Here is a 22157-nt window from a genome sequence, read left to right as displayed (position 1 = left end):
CAGTCCTACCTGAAAATTGAAGAAGCCTCCTATGAGGTCATGAAGGCAGAAAAGTCTATCTTTGCACAAAGGGGGCTCAACTCAGCATTCATTCCTCTTCTAGCTCATCTTTTTCCTCATTTGCACCATTATCAGCATTTCCACTGGCTCTGCACAGGATGTCTATAAATAGCACTTAAAAACTGGGGAAAAAAAAAAAACTGGGAAAAAAAGGCAGTATATATTGTCTAACTTGAAATTACCTTTCAAAGCTACATTAGCTTCAGTATAAAAGTTGGGCTCAATTGTTCTCTTTGTCTTATTCCTGGAAGAAATTAACACAGCTAAGATGAAGAAAAATTCTGTTCTAGTGTATACCTTATGGGCTCACTGTTAAAATGCACAAACGCCAGAAATACCAACTCTACCTGAACATTTTGGGTGTTATTTGTTTAAACATGTTTGTTTTCTTAGTTAAGCTAAAAATATTTCCCCCTGGTGTTTCTGAAGGGACATTTAAACTAAAATAAAAATAAAAATAAATGACATGTTTAAAAAGTTATATTCATCAGACCTGGAGCGGAGTACAGAAAACGGATGGAGGAAGTGAATTTTAGGACCTGTGTAGTGGTTTTCCTATTTTGGTTGCTCTAAATAGACGTGGAAAAACAAACTGAAAGAAAAAAGCACATCTCCACCCTATGCAAGTGAGGGATGAAACAGTGTTCCTCATATTGAGTTAAGCTTAGAAATAAATTAATACATGTCCATATAAAAGCTCTTCCTCTTATTATATATCAAACCCTGTTACTATGGACTATAATAGTTATATAAAGCATTTTTTCGTACCAGAGTTTTTATCATTTGGTATATTCTTTTCTTTTGGGCCGCGCTGAGTGGCACGGGGGATCTTAGTTCCCCGACCAGAGGTCGAACCCGGGCGCTTGGCAATGAGAGCACGGAGTCCTAACCACTGGACTGCCAGGGCATTCCCTCATCTGCTGTATTCTTAACTGAGCTTAGAAATCTTAGGGGGTAGTGATCATAAATATTTATTGTAGAATATGGACTACAGTCAAATTCGACTTACACAGTTTCCTTTTAAGTGAGAAAAACATAATAAGAATTTTAGCAGAGAAAGGAACATATCCAGGGTTTCTTCCCTTAGATAATAGAACCCTTTATTACGATGCCTATGGCTTCAGGGAGTCCATAAATTCCCTGAAAATAGTTGGCTAAGTTTCCTGTGTTTGTGAATTTTTCTGGGGAGAAGGTACATAGCTTTAGTTTAATTCTCAAGGGATATATATATAATCATGTACATACACTCACATATACTCATTTAATTCTTTATAAAACCCCTATAGAGTCGGTATTACTTGAGCCTCATTTTATAGGTGATAAACTGAGGCCTAGCAGAGGTAAATGACCTGTCCAGAGTCATATGTCAGGTGGTAGCACAGTCCATTCTGAAAGCCAGATTACCTATTTTCTAGGGTAGCAGTTGTTTCACTAAAAGCTAAGGGACCCAAACAAGACTGTGAACCCAAAACGTTACTCACTGAGAAACAAGATTGGAACTCAGAATTTCTAGCAGGTGCCTCAGCACGATGTGGGGGTGGGAGTAGGGGGTGGCCGTGTTTGCCTTTTATTTTTGTCTCCCTACTCTTCTTTTTCTGATGCACATGGATGTGTCTCCTGTTGATTATATTCTAGTCTAAAATTAAGCACCAAATCGTGCATTTCTTTTCTGAGACCCAACTGAAAAATGGAACATCATTTTCCATTATAAGTGGCCGAAAGAGGGTCTCTGTGGCCCTCCTTAAATGTAATCACATCTCTTGTCATCTCCAGCAAAACGCTGAATTTCATGGCATTCCACTAAGAACCACAGAGCACACCCCCGCGAGGGATGTGGGATCTTAGTTCCCCGATCAGGGATTGAACCCGTGCCACCTTCAGCGGAAGTCCCCATACCCCCTTTTAAAAATGTTTATTGTCTGCCCTTTCACCTAAGGTGTCATGCTGAACCACCAATCAAAGTGAAGGCGTGTCCTGACATTCTAGAGAAGTCTATCATATTTTGTCAAAAGTCACCTTGCTCAAATATAATCTTCATTCAAAAGGCCAACCTGAGTGGTCCTTCCGTCACTCTCTGAGGCTCAGCAGTGGTTCATCCCCCGGAAAGTCAGAAAAAAGCCAAATTCTTAGGACTCATGAAAAAATACTAGAGAAGAATGTTTGAACCTAAATGTCGCGTTACTTCTCCTTTGATGAACCTTAAAAGGTAGATGCTAATTTGAAGATTACTAATCTGTCAGATGATGGAAAATATATATATATAAAAATATATATTTAAAGTTAAACTTGGCAGTGGTGACTACCCAAAAACGCCATCACCAAACTAGCTATTCGTGTGCTATACTGTCTACAAGCTCTTTTTTTTTTTTTTTGCGGTACACGGGCCTCTCACTGCTGTGGACTCTCCCGTTGCGGAGCACAGGCTCCGGACGCGCAGGCTCAGCGGCCACGGCTCACGGGCCCAGCCACTCCGCGGCACGTGGGCTCCTCCCGGACCGGGGCACGAACCCGCGTCCCCTGCATCAGCAGGCGGACTCTCAACCACTGCGCCACCGGGGAAGCCCTGTCTACAAGCTCTTTCACATAAATTATTTCCAGGAGTCATATCAAAATATTTAACACCCAGCATGGTGTGCACCCGAGCCAATCAGAATAGACTTCAGCTGGCTGTACACAGCTGGCACAGCTGTGCCATGGAATCATCCCCGATGAATTCCAGCCCTGTTTAGTTCATTTGAGGTCCCCTGTTGGTACTGAACTGTTTTACCAATGGGTTTAAGAAGAAACTCAAAGGTGAGGAAACCCGAGCTCAGAGATGTTAAGAAGTGGCCTGGAGCAGGCAGCCGGTGGATGGTAGAGATAAGATTCAGATTCAGATTTTCTGACCCCTGCTCTCTCCTCTTCCCATGACACGTGACCAAAAATATTTCCAGGGAGACTAGGCTGCCTGGAGCCCATGCCACGTGGGACCATGAAGCTATTGGGGCCCCACAGGAAATGATCTATTTAGACGCGTTTTTAGAACCTGTGGGACAGGGGAACTCTGTTCTCGAGGTTTCTGTGGGGCCTGCGCCTCTCAGAACAGAGTGACCAGGGCCTGGGGCTGTGGCACCCACTTCACTGGAGTCCTTGAAGCCTCACAAGCAGAGATTTGACTTAGGCTAAAGGGAATGAAGCTGACTTGGATGAGGGGGATGAAGTTGATGTGAGACGATGGGACGGCGGGGGGAAGCCTGTGGATGGCATTTCCAAGCAGGGCTAAGCCTAACGAAACGATCTCAGCTCGCGCTACCGCCACCGTCGTCTGGTCGTGTGCTTCCCGGACAAGCCGTGCAGTTTGCGCCGTCAGTGTTCTGCATGGTCCACTGACAGGACATCACGCCGCTGAAAGAGGCAGCAGGGGCGGGAATGGAAACCAGCGTCCCGAGAACCCCTGGTGATAAAATCACTTGCAGACTCACCAGTATCTTCCATAATGATGAGACCCGGCCCGAGAAACGGCTCTGCCTCTGGTCCTCTCTGCACACCTTTCTGACTCTAGGGACCCACTGAGTGTGTGGACGGAGGCCTAGGAGGCCAGTGCGGGTGCTTGGGCATCTAGACGACTGGGATCTGAAAACCTTCCTGCTGTTGGCTCGTGATAGGAAGTTTGTCTGTCTGCCTAGCAGTGTCCAGTGCACAGTAAACGCTTGCTCAGGGAATGTCTGTTGATCGAGTGAGTGAGTGAATGAGTAACTGAAACAATGAATGAATGAGTCAGTGAATGAGTGAGTGAGGGAAGGAGTGAGTGGTGGGCGTGTGGTAAGGGGCAGGGGCGGGAACACCCAGACTTCAGTCAATTCCTGGGGCGCCCCCCCCCGAGCCCCCCCCACCCCACCCCCCGCTCAGGGAGAATGTACCAAACACGCCTTTGCTAAGGGCAGGTGAAGGGTTAACTGCGCAGGCACACCTGGGCACACCTCACCTCATTCACCTCTACCGCAAAATGAAGAACAACAGTACAGGAACCCTTAAGAGACCAAAACCTAACCCGGGGGCTCTGATTCCAGGCACAGGTCCCCTCCAGGACGATACGCCAGAGGGTTCCCTGCAGTTTCTCTGGGGATCCACCCTGAAGCTCCCCCGTCATGCTGTCCACTCAGCCTGCAAATCCCTTTCTCCTCCCTCACTGCTCTCCTAAACAGCCCACTTCCCCGCTGTCGCCCGAGGGGCCCTACCGGCCACGCTTCGTACCGCCCGCCTCCCCGGGCGTTGGACGGTGAGTTGGCCAGTGTCGGAGGAACCAGCGCCAGGCCTGACGGATGTTTGTTGATGAATAACAAAGGCACCGTGGCCAGTTAAGAGTTGCCCTTCGAGGGTTTAGGCCTTTACATTTGTAGTGACCCTCGGGACACAGCCCTGGGCTCTGGGGTGAGCAGTGGTGACATGCTCTCAGAGGCGCTGGAGGAGCAGGGCCACCAGACGTGTCTGAGGGGTCGAGCTTCCGAGCCTCCCGGTCTGCAGGTTGGCCGTTCACCAGGGAGGGGCATGCCCTCCCAGCCAGGAAGAGACAGCACTGGAAAATGGACCCGCCCCTCCTCTCCCTCCAAAGAACAGCACCACCAGGCCCACCTGCGTGGCCGTGTAGGACGGACACACCTCTAAACAGTCCCAAAGCTCAGAGTGTCCCAGTGTCGCCGGATGGCAAGAGAATCGGGCACGCTGGGGTCCTCCTGGGTTGTGTCCCCTGAGCCAGGGGCCTCATGATAAATCAACAGGAGCCCGGGGGCCATGAAAACACTTGGCTGTGGCGTAAACCACCAGCTAGTGGCAGATTATGGTACTTAATGGCAGCGCCGCGGAACAGACTTTGTCAATTCTTACTCTCTGGAGATCACAGCCCACCTGGCTACTACATGGCCAGCCGCGTAATAGGAAAGCACTCCAAGATTCCAAGAGACCAAAAGGCTCGTGACCGTTGTTTAGAAATGTAAATGGCCTTCAATTACGCCCGGAGAGGGAGACGCATCTAGGGGGAGGGAGGGGCAATCTGTAATCCCGTCTCAGGGTTGAATCCAAGGCACAGGGAGAATACAGACGGTTTAAAGATGCGGGCAAAGGTTCTCAGGGCGAAGGATGTCCATTTCCATCCAAGATTAAAATGCGGTTTGGGAAAACAATTACCTGCCTGGGATCCTGGGAAAGTAAAACTTCCTGGTTTCTCTGCCAGGAAGAGCGATTGTAAAACAAGGGCTGAGAATCGCACAAACAAGATTTTAGAATTTTATCCAAACAGCTGCAGTTCACCTTCGAGGAGCCCAGACTCACTTGGGTCCCGATGGATGTTGCGACACCGAATTCGAGGTCTCCCCAGCCTGCTGCCAAGAGCTGGCCCCATGGGACAAAGAGAGAACAGTTGCTCTCTTAATGGGAGCAGAAAACAAAACTCTCCCCCCACCCAACTCCCTGCTTTGTTGTGAAATTGTCACTGTGCCTTTGAGGAGAGATTAAAATCCGAGCCATGTCAAATTTAAAGGGCAGGTTCCCAGGCAGGGAAGGGAGAGGGTTTCAAGGGGGGAAAAAAAGCCAGTTGCATGTGAATTTATGGAGGATTTGGGAATCACAAAAGTCATGGGACTTGACTCAATTAAAACGAATGGAAAAGCACAAGCCCGTAATTTAAAAACAATACCAAAGTAAAGCAGCAGGGATATTCTGGCTTGCTCTGATCATTCTTGAGCCAGCTTGGGAACCTAGGAACAGGTTTCCTGAAGCACAGCATGGGTGCCGAGCAGCTGTTTTTACCTACTTTCCTGCACTTGACACACAAAGATTCTGCAATGGAGAGCGAGAATGAATGGTCCGCCAACCAAAGAACATTTCCTGAGAGCCAGGGAGGTGCTCAGCAAAGTTGCTGCATTGGGGAAAGAAAAAGTATTCTAGTTTTCAAGGCATGGGCAGAAAAGACTAGAGAGTTTGAGAGCAGCTATAGGAAAGCTGCCTGCTTTGACAGCCTTGCCAGATTCTCAGACACACAGGACACCTTAGCTTTCCAGAAGGCAGCCCTGGATGCCTCCAGAGCACCTGAGTCTCTCATCTGGTTCCACATCTTTGGAAGAGTCCACGCCGGCTCTCTATAGGAGCCCTTCCACACGTCCCCTCCTGGTGCCATTTGTAAAGGTGAGGAAAGATGGATGATGCCGGAGAAGTTCGAATCCCTAGCTTTGTTTCCCAGAGAACCACGTGTTGGGGTGTGGGAGGGAGAGCCCCCAACTCCACCTTAGGAAGGAAGCACATCTCAGCAAGGGGCCTGATTGTTTCCAGGTCTGAGTATTACCATTGGTCTTTGCATGGACATTGACATTGAAGAACTATTCCTTGACTACTCGAGTCCAGAGATTTTTTTTCAAGTTGGAGGATAATAAAAGTATCTAACTTATAGGTTAGAGTTCTTACGAAGATGAAATGAATGCTTATGAAGATGTGCGGTGCTTTGAATGGAACTCGGCACACAGTAGGTGTTCAGTAGATATTAAATTTCATTACCCTCGTGAGTGCCGTTTTTCTGACTGTTCATTCATTTAGCTTTCTGTTTTCTCATTCAACGAGATCTGTATTTTGACACATATCAAAAGGTATTTTTATGAATGTTTAATACCCCCTTCATTTATGAAAGAACTCCAGGATCTCCCCGTTAACTAAGTATATGGCAATCTATGCTATCTATCAATTAAGCACAATTTTTGACATGATTTTTAAAGCCTTACATTTCTGCAACATTCCTTCCTTCTTTTCCCATCTTCTCTCTCCCAAATCCTCTAAAGATACCCAGCAGGTATTTTATTAACCCCTGATAGACTACAGGAAATGAGTTTTAGTAGTAGGAAGATAAAGGTCATTTATAAAGTTGCTTTTCAAACACCAGCACCCTGGCCACGTCGCGAAGAGCAGGAAAGAGAGTGATTAAAATCCCGCCGGTAAAGCAGAAGCCCTTGGCGCCGCTAAGAATTCTTGTCCTTAAGCAAAAACTGCAGCAGGAATCCCTACCCCCCCACCTTCAAGAAATGGAAAATGAACCACTGGCCGCTCGCCTGTGAGACAGCGCAGCGCTTACTGCCCTGGTGCGGGGGTGGAGGCGGGCTGTCAGCCCACCCCATTGGGCTTAGTCTCCATGGTGTTTTCCACTTTCCCAGGCCGACCAGGAACACGTGAATGATTTGCTACCAGCCAGCCAAGTGGCCGGGCTGCTCTTGGTGAGAACTCTGCCTCGGAGAAGCAGCGGGGACCACAGAGGAGAGGAGGTAGGTCTCCCACCCATCCTCCATAGCCCCTCTTCTAGCTACGGGGCTCCATCACCAACACTCCACGCCCCTCCAGCTCCCAGGTCTTTGGTGCAGGGCCCCTACAGTAGCTGCTCCTATGAGCAGACACATCCTTCTTCCTATTATACTTACAACAAAAACAATAAGCAATAAATCCACTGAGGGTCCTTGTGGGCTCCCACGGACCGACACTCTCACAACACCCGTGGAAACTTGTCAGTGCACTGACCCTTTGATTCACTGTGGTCCAAGGGGCTCCTCATGACTTTAAAAATAAATATTAATGCTAAGAGGGTGCTTTGTTTCACTTTGCACTCTCAGAGCTGATGGTCCAAGGCTACGAATGAGACGCTTTCAGGGCCGTCAAGTACAAAAAGGGAGAGAGACAACTCATTCTTGCCTCTGCAGTCAGAAATGAAAAGGCTTTTGCCTTGTTTGGCGAGGGGTTACTAATTCGGAGGATGCCAGTTTTAGAGTCCATCTCAAGTTTGACTTGTAAATGAAAGGTGGAACTTCGCCAAGATTGCCCTGCTGTGCCTGCTTTTCTATGTAGGGGTGGGGCAGAGGTTCGCCAAAATCATTCGAAAGTTCAGGAAAGTAGGAGGGAGAGCAAACCAAGTAGAAGGTGGTGTGGCTCCGTCACAGAGCATCCCCGGCGCCTCCGTGTGATCCTTCTGTGTCCTCACTGCAGAGGGTGAGGACCCGGCTTTCCCTTTCAGAAAGGCTCCCCGGCTTTGGCTGTATCAGAATCACCCAGGGGGGCTGGTGAAAATACAGGTCCTTCTGTGAGCCTGGCCTCTATACTTTGAATTAGCGCTCCTAAACCAATTATTTCAGAACCGCTGCCTTTCAGGAGAGCAGAGAGAAATAACTGATGAGAAGAGTGGGTAAATTTTTATTGAAATATTAATAGACATTTCTTCCAATGCTTCTTGTTATGAAGCTACACTTGCCGAACGCCTGGCACGTGCCAACTTCACCACCGTTCCATCAAGCCCATCCCACAGCCCCGCAGGGAGGTTCAGGGGAGGCCCCTGTCCAGGCACACGCAGCTGGTAAATAGTTCGTCTGATGGCGAGACCAGACGCATTCGACCACAACTGGACTCCAGCACGGCCTCGGCTCCTCACATTCACGTCCTGGGGGCTGGGGTCTCGGCCGGCACACGGCCCTTTCGTGGCAAGCACCGGGAGCTTGCTGGCTAGGGACCACCTCTCTCCACCACACCTGGGCGACTAGTCCTTGGTTTCTTCTCAGCCCATCAGGGATGAGTGGGCTGGAAACAGAGCCTCACCAAAGCGTTAGGGGGCTTCTGCGACCCAGTGAGGTCGCGGTACTGCCGCGGAGAGCATGTCACCTCTCCAGCGCTCGGTGCAAAGCCTGGTGCACGCAGGTCACCGGTGACTGGGCAGATCCATGTCACACTGAATATCCATAGCGGGCTCCAACCCACTAGTTGCCACAGGCCAGGACATGCTGGGGAAGGATAAGAAACACGAGGCTGTCCACGTGGAGTCAGACCAGTTGGCAGATCAGAGTGCAGAAGGGGCAAGGGCCTGCCCTGAGAGCAAGCCACCAGGGAGAGCAGGGCAAGACCCCTCTGTCCATCCCTCTCCTTGGCTGTGGGCCAAGATCGAGGAGAGGAGAGCAGAGGTGGGGTGTCTGCTCCTCCAGGTTCCCCAGGTGAGGAAATCGGGCCTCCTGTAGGACCTGCTGCTGCGGGACCTGCCCCCGACCCCACGAGACTCAGCACTTTAGCTGAGCCACTGCCGCAAGGGGGGCGGGGGGCACACAGATGCTTAGAGACAGTGGGCTCGGGACAGCTGTTCCTCGTGAGAGACAGCTGCAGAGGGGGGCCCCCCTCGAGGCCGCCGCTCAGCTGTGCCCGCGGGTACCTCGGAAAGCTGAAGCTCTCATGCTTCTACATGAGAGGAGTTTCAAAGACATCAAGAACTAAGCCAGCTCTGAAAAAGGTGACCGAAGACGACGGGTGGCATCTGAATGGTGACATGTGCGGCAGGAGTTCAGAGGAAGGGAAAGTCGTGACGCCACCCTTTTTTTAGGAGGGTTGGGGGGCTTGAGCAAACGTGCCTGAGGACTCGATATGGACATCTGTAATCACACGGTTGGAAGAGGAAACATGTGCCTGGAGAGAATCCCTTTGCTCTCTTCTCCTTCCTATCTCTTGTGTACTTTAAGTGGTGTGACCGATTTTAGCAAGAATAACTGTACCCCTGTCTTCCTGCCCCACTATGTGCTGCACTGGAAGGCGGCTCTCCAAGGGGCACCAACACTCCATTCCACGGGGAAGAGAGCCTGCCCTGGGCCCCGGCCCTCAGATGTGCGCCGTCTCCAGGGCCACACAGGCATGCATACATGGCGGCCAGAACCGAGAAGTAAAGGCACTTTAAAGAAACCGAATGTACCCGATCCTGAAATCTTTGACTCCAACCCAGTGGGCGTTCGTAGGAGACGACTCTGCCAATAAGAACGGAGACTTGTCAGCTGCTGCTCAGTGAGCCAGGGCGGCCAACCTTGGTCATTTCCATGGCAGCCTTGGCCAACTAACCGAGGCAGTCTTAGGAGTCAGCACGCGACGTTATCTCGGTGGCATTATCTTCTTTGTTTTTCAATTTATTTATTTAATTTATTTATTTCTGCTGCGTTGGGTCTTCTTTGCTGCACACGGGTGTTCTCTAGTTGCGGTGCGCGGGCTTCTCACTGCAGTGGCTTCTCTTGTGGCGGAGCACGGGCTCTAGGCGCGTGGGCTCGGCGGTTGTGGCGCGCGAGCTCTAGAGCGCAGGCTCAGCAGTTGTGGCGCACGGGCTTAGTTCCTCCGCAGGATGTGGGATCTTCCCAGACCAGGGCTGGAACCCACGTCCCCTGCATTGGCAGGCAGACTCTTAACCACTGCACCACCAGGGAAGCCCTTGGTGCCATTATCTTGAAACCAACCCAGTTTCCTAACTTTCCTTGTTCAGATTCTTTGCTCACCAAGCTACCTCTGAAGCCTATCTGGCTTCCGAAGAAAACCTGCCCAGAGAGAGAGAGAGCCTGGGCTGGGGCAGGTAAGCACACGATGTCTCATTACAAATGAATACACCGGTCTTCTGGTTTGAACACCTGTCCAGTGGGCTGTTAATGGGAGTCGGTCCCTAAGAGACGAATCTGTCCTTGAGGAATGAACAAATCAGATCTTCGAGTTGCCAGGATGAAGCTCAGACCTTGGACTGTGCTGAATTCAGCCAGTAATGCCACCCCTGGGAGTCTCCTGGAGGTCACACTCTTAGTCTTCCCATGGTGACAGCCCAACAGATAGCTGAAAGGCTTCCATGGCTCCTTCTTGGATTACTACACTTTTTCTTGAGGGAAGACTGGATGTAGATTCAGAAATGGCCTGCATTTTACAGGGCGTGGATGCTGTGCATGATTTCTACAGAAGCAGTGAGCATCTGTTCTGCTTCTTAGGTCTATGGAAAACTTCACAGCTGATACAGATTCAGATCTATACTCCTTCAGCCATGTCTGACTCCGATATAATCAGACTGAAAGGCAGTCAGAAAGGTTGCCCAGAAGGAGTTATGAGAGATGCTTCCTCTCAAAGAACACAGGGTTTAGTTTGGGGAGATAGAAACTAAAAAGATCAAACATATGCAATGTCACAAATAAAGATATAGCTCAAACGGATAGAGGAGTGAGACAGAATCGGGTGGAGTTGAACTCAAAAGGCTTTCTGAAAGAGGTATTTCTAAGGAAAAGCAGCTTAGTGTCATGATAAAAAGGATGGGTCTTGAATCAAATAGACTTGGGTTCAAATGCTTGATGGCTTGTGACTTCATAAGGTACAGGCCAGGCTAAGCAGGGTGGCAACAAAGTGCCTGACACATGGGAAGTGCTCAAGGAATGGTCATTGAAAAATGTCCACACTGAAGGGAAAGGATGAGAAAAGACACGAGGATAGTTTACACTCTCTCCGCATCAGGCACTGCTCTAAACGCTTCGTTGTATTAGGTCATTTCACTTTCCCAACAACCGAGTGAGGTCAGTACTATTAGTAACCCCATTTATTGACAAGCAAAACAAGGCACAGAGAGGTTAAGTAACTTGCCCAAGGTCAACACAGCCAGGAAGTGACAGAGCTGGGCTTTGAATCCAGGCATCCTGGGCCCTGAGTTTGTAGTGTTAACCACTTTGTCTTTTTCCATTACTTATGCCACGCCGCTTCTCTTTGAACCAGATATATTACCAAACAAATTGTCAAAACAGCTTGGATTTTTTAGGATGAATATTTAAAATATTATAAATCCCTTGCTTGTAGGGGAGTGGTCGGTTGGAACAGTTTCTGCTGATCACTCAGGAATCTGTCCAGGACAGTGATGTGTACAGACTATTTTTGTCTCAGTTAATATACAGCATCATATAAACATTGGCTCAACCGAAGAGCCTGAACAATAAATTATCACTAGCCCAAGTGCTAAAATAGCACTTGATTTTCTCTCTGCCTGAGCATGCTATCTATTTATACTTTGCTTACTTCTGTGGAGTTCAAAGTGCTTTATACACATCTCATCATAGCCATACTTATGTCGACTTACTGTCTTTATTATGCACATGTGAGTAATGTACCCTACAATGCTTAGTGTTTACTACAGGAGTCTCAGTTTCCAACTAGGTTTTTTTTTAATCTAAGGGAACTACTGACTCTCTTTAATTTATAATTAGTGGACATTTGTTGTCTATTAAAAGAATAGCATTTTACTGTTTCTCTTTTAGCTAACTTCATCTTGTATATGATATGACCATTCTGTCCCTGAATATTAATTGTATATTATTTTTTATCATTTCTTTACAATTCCACTTATGGCTGACCTTGAACCAGAATAGATCTGTCAGTTTAAAGCTGTAATACAATTGCCTCTTTTTCTCAGCTGACTTTCTGAAGAATGTATACACACACACACACACACACACACACACACACACATATTCTTATCTTTTCAGGCTAATTGGTGCACTGGCACACATGCATTTTCAAATTTGATCTTCACTCTTTCAGTTTTCATATTCATGGGCAAAAAAACAAATTTAGGTGTTGAAATAGAATAGGGAAAAGAACTCCAAAGAATGATTTCCTTGAATTGCTGGAGAGTAGATGAGAGCCCAAACAATGGCATATATAAACTGGGAAACCAGGCTTATGCAGTGTCAGGAGTTAATGCAACTCAAGGTTTAGAAGCATGCCTTAGCGCTGGACGCAGGAAGAGAAATGAAGGAAGAATTGTCATTTGACGTTTCCATCAGTGACAAAGCAAGCCCAAACGCATAGCCTAAGGCTGGGGTATTCTGTTTTCTTTTGTCCTCTGCTCCAGTGATTATCCATCTTCATTACTGAAAACAGAAACTCCAGCCTTAAGCATTTCCCTGTTTTTACAAGAAGGATATTATACCAACAGTCCCTTTTCAAGAATCGGCAGTTACCGTTTCATTCTACACAAGTCCCTCAAGTTTTCTCCTTGACCGAGTACGTCATCTGCCAATGTGAATTTAGGAAGACGTAAGAGTCATAAATACACTGTCAATAACGATGTTGTAGGAGTTTTTAGAAAAAAAAGTAAATGATTCCATGCATGTTTTTGTACCCTAGTCACACTGATATGATATGAGCCTTTAACAAGGTCAAGGGCCTAATCTGTAGTCAATAACCTCATTCAAAAGAGAAGGTCAGACACTTGGAGACACAGCTGCACAGATACACCGAGTTCTCTGGGAGAACCTCTGGGCTTCTACACATTCTGATCTCTCTGCCTAGATAACTGGGCGCCTCTATTATTTCTCTTTCAGGACTCAGAATCATTATCATTTCCTCTAAATGATAAGCCTTTCCTAAAACTGGGTCAGATGCCCATTTTATGGACAGAGCCCCTATGCCAATCCCACTTATCTTACTGGGTTGAAAATGCCAGGATCACCTTCAGATAAAGACCAGATCTCAGGCAAGAGTTGAAGGAAAGAATGGATGAGAGCCAACAGAAAAGCAAGAAGGGAGATGGGGGCTCACTGGTATTGTTACTGCTACATGGCCACCCTGGGTGAACCCTATGGAACTGTGGAAATCTCTAGAAGCAAAACCAGGCCAAGCCTAAAACTAGTTCAACTAATAAAAATTACACTACTTGAATGTTTTCAAAAGCAGATTTCGCTCTTGCATTTTTCTTTGTTCTTTATTTCAAGAACATAAACAATGGTATGGCATTCCCATCTGAATCAGGTCCAACCCTGAAGGCTGGAGTGGTTCTCAGATGGCACAGTGCACTGGGCCCCGAAAACCCCGGGTTGGTTCACACTGTGGAAATATCAGCAGAATCAAATAGGCTTGGGAAGTTTCCAACAGCTTCGTAAGCATATGTTCCAAGTGCAGACAAATGTGAAGCGCAGAAGTAATAGTTAATAACAAGGATCAGTGGAATGTGCTAGAAAGCAAGAATAAGGACAAACAATTGAAGCATGTTTTCTGTTCTTTTTTTTTTTTCAAAATTATCTGTTTCAACGGCAAAACAGACTCTCTGAAAAATTAATTCACCAGTGCCACACATCAGGCAGAAGGACGTATGGAACTAGCATGGTCTTTGGAGTTAGACCCCGTTTGACTGCTAGGTCCCAAACTTCCCGGCTCCAACTTCCCGGCAAGTTACTTAAGTTGGTAGAGCCTCTGCTTCCTCATCATCTTTCAGAATTTTGTGAGGTCTAGAGAAAATGTAAGTACAAGTGTTTGGCACATAGGTGGGCATTCGATAAGTAACGACCAGCGTGATCACCACCACTTCCTCCACCGTCAGAGAAACAGTCACAGCATCATTCTGGGAATTACGAAAGACCCTAAGCTGCACTGAAGTTTAACTGTGTGTGTGACATGCGTAAAGGTCTGAATAAGCAAATTAGAAGGCAAACTAGAAAATCCTTAATGAACATAAAAGAGCAAACTTTTAAGTAATTTAATAGTACCCATTTTACTATAAATAGATGTATATCAACTAATCTTAATTTGTATTGATTTGTCATAATTATTCATTGTAACTCATAGTACTCATAACTATTAAATTATACTATAATAACAACAATATACTGTATATCCTTCCAGAAAATGTTATGGGTATACATGCATATATACATGTATCTATTTTTTTTCCTCATGTATGAGATCAAATGCTCTATAGAGACTTCAACTTTTCCGCTGTACAGTAACTGGGCATCTTTCTATGTGACTTCATGTCTGTCGATCACGTTTTCAACAGCCGAATTTTAGTTCATAGACACAATTTACCATCATTTAGCCAGTCCCCTACACAGATATTTTTCTTTTCTCCCCCCAGTTTGCTTGTTGGTTTTTTAGCTTTTGCTGCAAAAACAAAATAAATAACGCCACAATGGATGTCCTTACACATATGCAGGAAAACCTCCTAGAAGTGTAATTGGTGAGTCCAAGGGTGCGTAAACTTAGTATTTTCAAAATTAAGGTCAAATTACCCTCCAAAAAATTTATAAGACTCTACCCTTCCTTTAAAAGCATGAAAAAAAAAAACAACAACAAGAAACCTAGACTTTTTCACACTTGCCTAATTCTCTCTCTTGTCCCAGAGATGAAGGTACAATCTGAAATCATAATATTAACTGATTTCACTATTTACCCTTAAATTCATGATAGTTCCTTGCAGTTCTCATCTGCAGATGCTTCATTTTTTAAAATGCAAATAATGCCAGCGGTCCTCGCTCAGGCAAATAAAGTTCCTCCAGCCAAGAAGGAGGTGTGGGAAGAGCTCTCCGACACCCAGCAGAAAAAAACAACAATTAACCAAACGAATCACAGATAAACGTGTCCAACTTAACTTTGCACTGACTGAGGGTTCCTCTGTGTGTTCAACTCAGCACTAAATACTTTACATACATTATCTCACTTTAGGGTCTGTGTATTTGTGAGTATTTATAAGCCCAATAAAAGCCTCACAGATTGCCTGATGAAACCTGGGAAAATAAGAACTGTCCTTCACCTCTGGCCAACAGCAGTGATGATTCAAAGCTCCCCACCGCCCCTTCCTCTGCCCCATCCCTCCCCCAAGGAAATGCAAGTGCTATTTCCAACCAGCAGTAACAGGCCAGTCTTCTCTCAGCCCCAAATCCCTAGCAACGGCCACGTCCAACATAACTGATGTGTTTCTCGATGGCCCCAAGGCTTGGGGAAACCCTCAAATATCTTCTGAATCATTCAAAGAGATATACATGTGTCTGCTGTAGTTTGGGGTTAGGTGTGTTTTATTGTATTAAATTCTGTAAAAACTAGTCATAAAGAAGTGGTCTAGGTTAAACAGAGGGTTGACTTAACCAGAACACCTCACTCTTCTAGCTAATGCGAGCATTTACTGTACTTCAGACAAACTGGAATTTACCATATTACTCACCCCTGATCTCACCATCAAAAGTTCTCATTCTTTTCTTTACCATCAAACTGAGCAAAAGAATAGATGCCCACAGCATCCCACCCACCCTGCCAACCAGGCTAAAAAATTTGAAAAAGAGCTATTTCCCATCATTCCCTGCAGTCAGAACATCCCAAGTAACTTTGTTAAATCCGCCCTTGATAAAGATCTCCCAGTTAACCACTGAGATTAGAGTAATTAAGTCACTGGTTTCGATGCAAAGCTTGACTAAATGACTTTATGCCACAGTATATAGTCTCTGTGATTTGCTAATATAAACGTAGCCCCTCATTTATTATTTTTTTAATTTTCTAAAAGTTTTGCAAAAGTCAGATTTTTGAAACTCAATCTACATTTCCTCCCCAAATTAATAAGGTTACACCTCCAAGCACAAAGACATGTTCCATAAAGTATCAGAAGCCAGACACCAACAGTATTGTGAGAGTTAAGTCTCTACTCACCGGAGACCACATCTCATTTTTCAGAAAGCAGGACTACAACCCCTGTACTATCCCTTCCCCCTGCAAGGGAAGAAGGCCTCCTCCCAGCCCCCTTTCTGAAGGTTAAGACCCTGGTGATGGTTTCCAAGCTCTGGAAACCATGGGGATGTCCCAGCAAATGAAACCACTTTAAGAATCTGTCTTTTAGTAGCTATAAATCCCCTTGGTAGGTCTATGATAGGCCTATCTTTGACTGTATCCCACTTTCTAGCCAGAAAAATGTTCATGAGGTTCCAGGATATTCAGGAACTTATCATTTGTATTCAACAGTGTCACCACTAACTTACTCAAAATGAAAAGGTGCTTTTTGTGTGTGTGAAATCCATCAAAGTCTATTTGAGCATCTGAAGCAGGTTTCAGGGAAATCACTCACTGTGGGTATCCGTGCAGAGCAGCTGCTTACAGAAGACGTGAAACCCGTCCTGAAGTCCAGGATAAGCCCTCAAGTTTCCTGATGCGTTAAGTGGAGATTCTGAAATCAGTGCCAGGGAGTAAGGTTTTAGGATAGTTAGTTTGCAAAGCGTAAAAGAGCAGTGTGTTTGGATCCCCTTAGGACAGGCTGTTGTATATGACTGACTCATCTCTGACTAGTCAGAAGGAGCTAAATGTTGAGGTGAGTATGAAATTTTGAAAAAAAAGGACCTGGCTTTTCTTTCTTTCGCATTATTTAAAAAATAACCTAAAACAGCCACTATGGAGAACAGCATGGAGGTTCCTTAAAAAACTAAAACTAGAGCTACCGTATGGATCCAGCAATCCCACTCCTGGGCATATATCCGGAGAAAACCATAATTTGAAAAGATATATGCACAACGTTCACTGCAGCGCTATTTATGATAGTCGAGACATGGAAGCAACCTAAATGTCCATCGACAGATGAATAGATAAAGAAGATGTGGTACATATATACAATGGAATATTACTCAGCCATAAAAAAAAGAATGAAATAATGCCATTTGCCGTGACATGGATGGACCTAGAGATGGTCATACTGAGTGACATAAGTCAGACAGAACAGGACAAATACCGTACGATGTCGCTTTTATGTAGGATCTAAAAAAATGGTACACGTGAACTTATTTACAAAACAGAAATAGAGTTACAGATGCAGAAAACAATCTTATGGTTACGGGGGAGGGGGGTAAAGAGGGGAAGGATACATTGGAAGATTGGGATTGACATACACACACTGCTAGATATAAAATAGTTGACTACTAAGGCCCTGCTGTAGAGCACAGGGAACTCTACTCAATACTCTGTAATGACCTCTATGGGAAAAGAGTCTAAAAAAGAGTGGATATCTGTATATGTATAACTGATTCACTGCGCTGTACAGCAGAAAGTAACACAACGTTGTAAATCAACTCTACTCCAGTAAAAAACTCCTAAAAACATAGCTTGTGACATTTAAGTCACCTACAGTTTGAGCACCCCCTTCCTTCACCCGACAGCTGTTCAACCAACTACTATGTGCCGCTGCCCTGGGTGCTGGGAGGTGTTGTAGAGAATAAGACACGCATGGTCCCTGGTTTCAAGGGGGGACCATGAAATCAGCTGAAAGCATAAACATGCCAGGCACTGACTGTATAGTATGAAAATATCCAGAAGATGAAAGTAGGGTGATAGGAGTGGGTGGTCAGGGCGAGCTTCTCTGAGGATGTGACTTTTAAACAGGGACTTGAAAGGCCAGAAGGAGCGGTCCCAGGACAATTAGGAGGACTAGAATCCCAGCCAAAGTCACAGGTAGCAAAGGCCCTAAGAGGTGAGCTTGCTGTGTTACGGATCAGGCATCAGCCCACGTGGCTCACGAGCCGTGGGCCTGAGAGTTGTGAAGGGGTCAGGTGGTGAAACACTTTGTAAACCTGGACGAGGAGTTTGAGGATTGCCGTAAGCGTGACGGGAAGTATTGGGGGTGATCAGAGGAACTGGAAAAAAAAAAAAAAAAAAAAAAAACTCTTCTTCTGCAAGGACTCCAAACTAGAGAGACGACCAGAGACAGTGGGGAGAGGGGGCAGCTGAAGAGCCCCTGTCTCTGGATACCCCTCCCCCGATCAATGAGAAGCACCGAGGGCAGCTGGGTTCCTGGGATGACATCAGCCTGTGACACCACGGCCACAGCACAGGCCAGGACACCAACCCTTGTCTGGTCGAGACCGAAGTCAGCAAAAGACCTTCCCCCTGCCGCTGCTCCAACTTCCTCTCGCTCCTCCCCAGAAATACGGCCCCGGTCTCCTCTCTGTGTTGAGACACACAGAAGGATTTGGGTCCCCAAGCACTAGCAGATCCCATACTTCTGTTAACTACTTCTGGGGACAAAAATATCTCTGAAATCCTTAATGCGTTTCATCAAAGAAAGAAGGTTCATCAATTCTGCAGCGATACATAAACATGTTTCACGATACGAAGAAGAAAACTCCCAAGCATCAGCCACCCACGATGAAGGTCCCAATCAACCATTAAAGACTTATTCTTAGCAGTCAACCACTACGTTCTGAGCCAAATGCAAGGTCATGTGTTATCTGAGAAGCACGTGTCATTGTGGTCATCAAACAGCTAACCTGGGGTGAGGTGTTCTAGGGAAGATGCTTGTTATGAAAGGAGAGGGTATTACAGTGATTACTGCTATTCAGAAACTTAAATAAATGGACATAGATGGAGCATGGACTTAATAACTAAATTTCAAATATGTCAAACGAGTCCAGTGAAATAACATTACTAGATATCTATTATTAACATGGGCAAAAAATGTGCCCTAAGGTTTTTCAACCTATCTTTCCATGATAGTGCGGTGGCCAGACATCAAATGCATGGTTCTAAAATGATAGGATCACATCTAGCATGTTAGTGAGAAGACCAGTGCAGATTTGTTTCCTTACTGGCCTGACCCTGAGTAAGATAGATGACATTCCTAAACCTTGGTTCCTCATCTGTAAAAAATAAAGATAATCATATCCATCTTTCACATGTTGTTATGATGATTATATGAGATAAAGTACCCAACACAGCACACGGCAAAGTTGCAGATACCCAATTACTGTCAGTTCACTGTTTCTTCAGTGTGCTGCTTCTATGGTAATCCACATTTTTAGCAAGCTAAGAGTTCTAGTCTGGGGGGCACATTTATTAACACCATCCAATGGCATTTAAGCAAAAGGGCTGGAATTTTTCTCTGTTCAGAGCTGTATCTTCAACACCCAGAAGAAGGCTTGCCTTAAGGTACGTGCTCAATAAATAGTCACTGAATGAACGAATGAATGAATGAGAGGTTACAGTGACACAAGGTTAAATTTAAAGGTCAGTTATCTTAATAGCTGAATTGTCTTGTATGTTTTTGATGGAAGAGATGTATTCTGAAAGTGCATTCAGACAATCAGCTTATAAATGCAGCCTTCTTACAAGTGATCCAAATCATCTGTTGAAGAGAACAGTTGTTCAACTATCTATTGTGATACTTCAACCTCAAATCAATGGGAAAAGTCTGCTCCCAAGGGCTCCCAGATCAGCAGGTCAGTGATTCCCCAGGAAAGTGGGAACCACCATATATAAATGGCCTTGAACTCAACTTCCAGGTAGCTGAGGGTCAGCCTGAGGGTGCCCACAAGGCCACCTCTCCTGTCATCGCCTCTCCAGGGCTGGGGCTGCCCCCACATCACAGTGGTTGGGAATTGACCAGCGTGAGTCCCGAACAGAAGAAAACGTCATACTGGGGAAGAGAAACCTACCTGGGTCGGAGAGCTGGGGATAAGGAGCTGGGTCTGCCACCAGCGAGCTGTGTGGCTCAGGGTGAGTTGTTTAATATTTGGTCAGGCAGGCCTTGGTTTCATCGAGTTCAAATGATCAACACTGGCCTATTTTATGTCTGGAAGTTCAAAAGCCCCATGCCTGGACTAGGGCAGCCCGGCCGGGATCCATCCACATGGCCTGGCTGTTGTGAAAAATTACATGCACAGAAACCACAGATGATAATAGAGGAGCAAATAAGGAAGAAAAAGTCACTCCTTCACCCTCTTTTCAAGAACTACTGCTCACAGTTGCTCACATCTGGCGCGCCTCAACGGTAATCATTTGCAAGGTTCAAAAACACTGAACCTTGAAAGTGAAATAAGGAGCTTTATCTTCAAAAGGAAAATTAAAGACCTGGAGCAGACCCCTTGGGACCTTTTTATTATACCTGGATAATGGCAGGTATTATTACTCTATCCAGCAGTATGTTTTTATGAATAGGCTAACACATATGCTTAGGCTGTAAAATCGTGCTTTAGGTTATAACATGTTGATTCAGATACACAATAAAATACTGTTTGTATGGTGGATTTTTAATGAAAAGTCTAAAAACACACCTATTTAACAAACCTCTATTTTTTTTAGATCCGGCCTAAAAAAGCCTGCTTAAAAAAAAAAAAAAATCTAACTATGGGTGGTCTCACACCTAGAAGTGGTACAAGAATCCTTTGTCAGATCATGTGTCTTAATTATTGGTATGGAAAAAGTGGTCACCGTAATTATAAGCCAGGGAAAGTAAAGAGTTTAAAAAATTCTGTGCAGGAGGGGAGTAATACTTCGTTAGCATTCAATAAAACTGTAATTTAACCAGCTTTTAGGTCTGTAATAATCAGCTTTAAAATTACAGCACTTGACAATTCTCTACGTTACCTTTCGGCCATTTGTCGAAGTGTCTTACTTCCTCCACAAAAGTTATGCTCCATGAAAACCCCCAGAACTACCTCTACTCCACTGCCCACCAGACCTGGTACACGGCTTGTTTTTTATGTTCAATGAACCTCAAAGAATGTTTCAGGAACAACCTCAGGAAAATCAGGCGAGAAATAATTCAGGGTACGAGGAAATCAATGCGTGACTTGTTTAGAAGCTATTCTCTTAGGCTTCAAGATATTTCAAATATATATTTTCAAATATATCCTTCAGTTATGGAAAAAGTTCATTTGTGCAGATTTTGAAATGAGTTTTAGGCGAGAAAAGTCAATAATAATTATTAATGAAGGAGGAGGGGGAAAGTTTAGTTGTGTAACTTAGTCATTTGGTTCCTAAAGAAAGGCATCATTAGGGGTTGAAATACACATACTGGAGGAAGAGATATAATGTGGTCGTTTCTCCCTCTATATATGGTCTTTTGGGGCCTTCAAATGAAATGATCAAAGTCAAGTGAGCCTATGGAAAATTAATCAGAGCTGAGCATTTCGTACTGTTAAGATGCTTAGTTAACTCAGGCAGCAAGAAAGAATCACATGGGCCTTTATCACACGGGGTAAAATACAAACGCCCTTCCAGAAGGCTGGGGTACAGATGAACCTGAAGCATCATAGCTATGACTTCCCCGTGCCTTGGATTTCCTGTATTTCTTGGATTTCTTAATTCCACGTTGCACCAACTTTTCTTCTTAATCATTTATATATATATATATATATGATATATATATATATAACATATATATATAATCCCATTTTTTTAGCATCTAACCTCTATCTCCCAGACTGCACCTCACAACGAGAAGTGGCCAAGAACAATTCTTCAGATCTATCCCTTGTTTTGATTTCTTAGAATAGGAAACAGGATGAGGATGTCAAACCAGGTGGGAAAAAGTAACGTCTTCCTGAAGCAGGTAAGAAGATGATGGCTTGGTGACACGTGGCTGCCGAATTCATAAGGGTTGAAACAGACCTGAACGCGCTCCTAAGTGCCTGGCTTCTTCCAAGGATGCTGCAGTGACCGAGAGCTCGGCCTTCAGAGTCCACCCTGGGCTCAAAGCCCCAGGCTGGCCCCTCGGAGCCGTGCCATCGGCCACAGACCATTCACTTTCTCTGAGC

At 45.4% G+C, this 22157-nt stretch overlaps 1 protein-coding gene across 7 annotated transcripts in view; it reads right to left on the bottom strand.

Moving 5' to 3' along the window:
- The window catches only part of BCL2 (BCL2 apoptosis regulator), a 182674-nt gene that overhangs the window by 44685 nt on the left and 115832 nt on the right, over positions 1–22157 (bottom strand). Inside the window, exon 3 of one of the 7 annotated variants that reach the window (XR_010836748.1) lies at positions 16706–16804. The exons of the other annotated variants lie outside the window; for them this stretch is intronic. The gene's annotated coding sequence lies outside the window, so the exon portion shown is untranslated. The remainder of the gene's footprint in view (positions 1–16705; positions 16805–22157) is intronic. 7 annotated transcript variants of the gene reach the window in all.

The sequence above is a fragment of the Kogia breviceps genome, chromosome 15 (assembly GCF_026419965.1).
Source record: "Kogia breviceps isolate mKogBre1 chromosome 15, mKogBre1 haplotype 1, whole genome shotgun sequence".
In the NCBI taxonomy this organism is placed as follows: domain Eukaryota; kingdom Metazoa; phylum Chordata; class Mammalia; order Artiodactyla; family Physeteridae; genus Kogia; species Kogia breviceps.
Note: the sequence above shows the minus strand (reverse complement) of the source record. Positions and strands in the feature narration are given on the sequence as shown.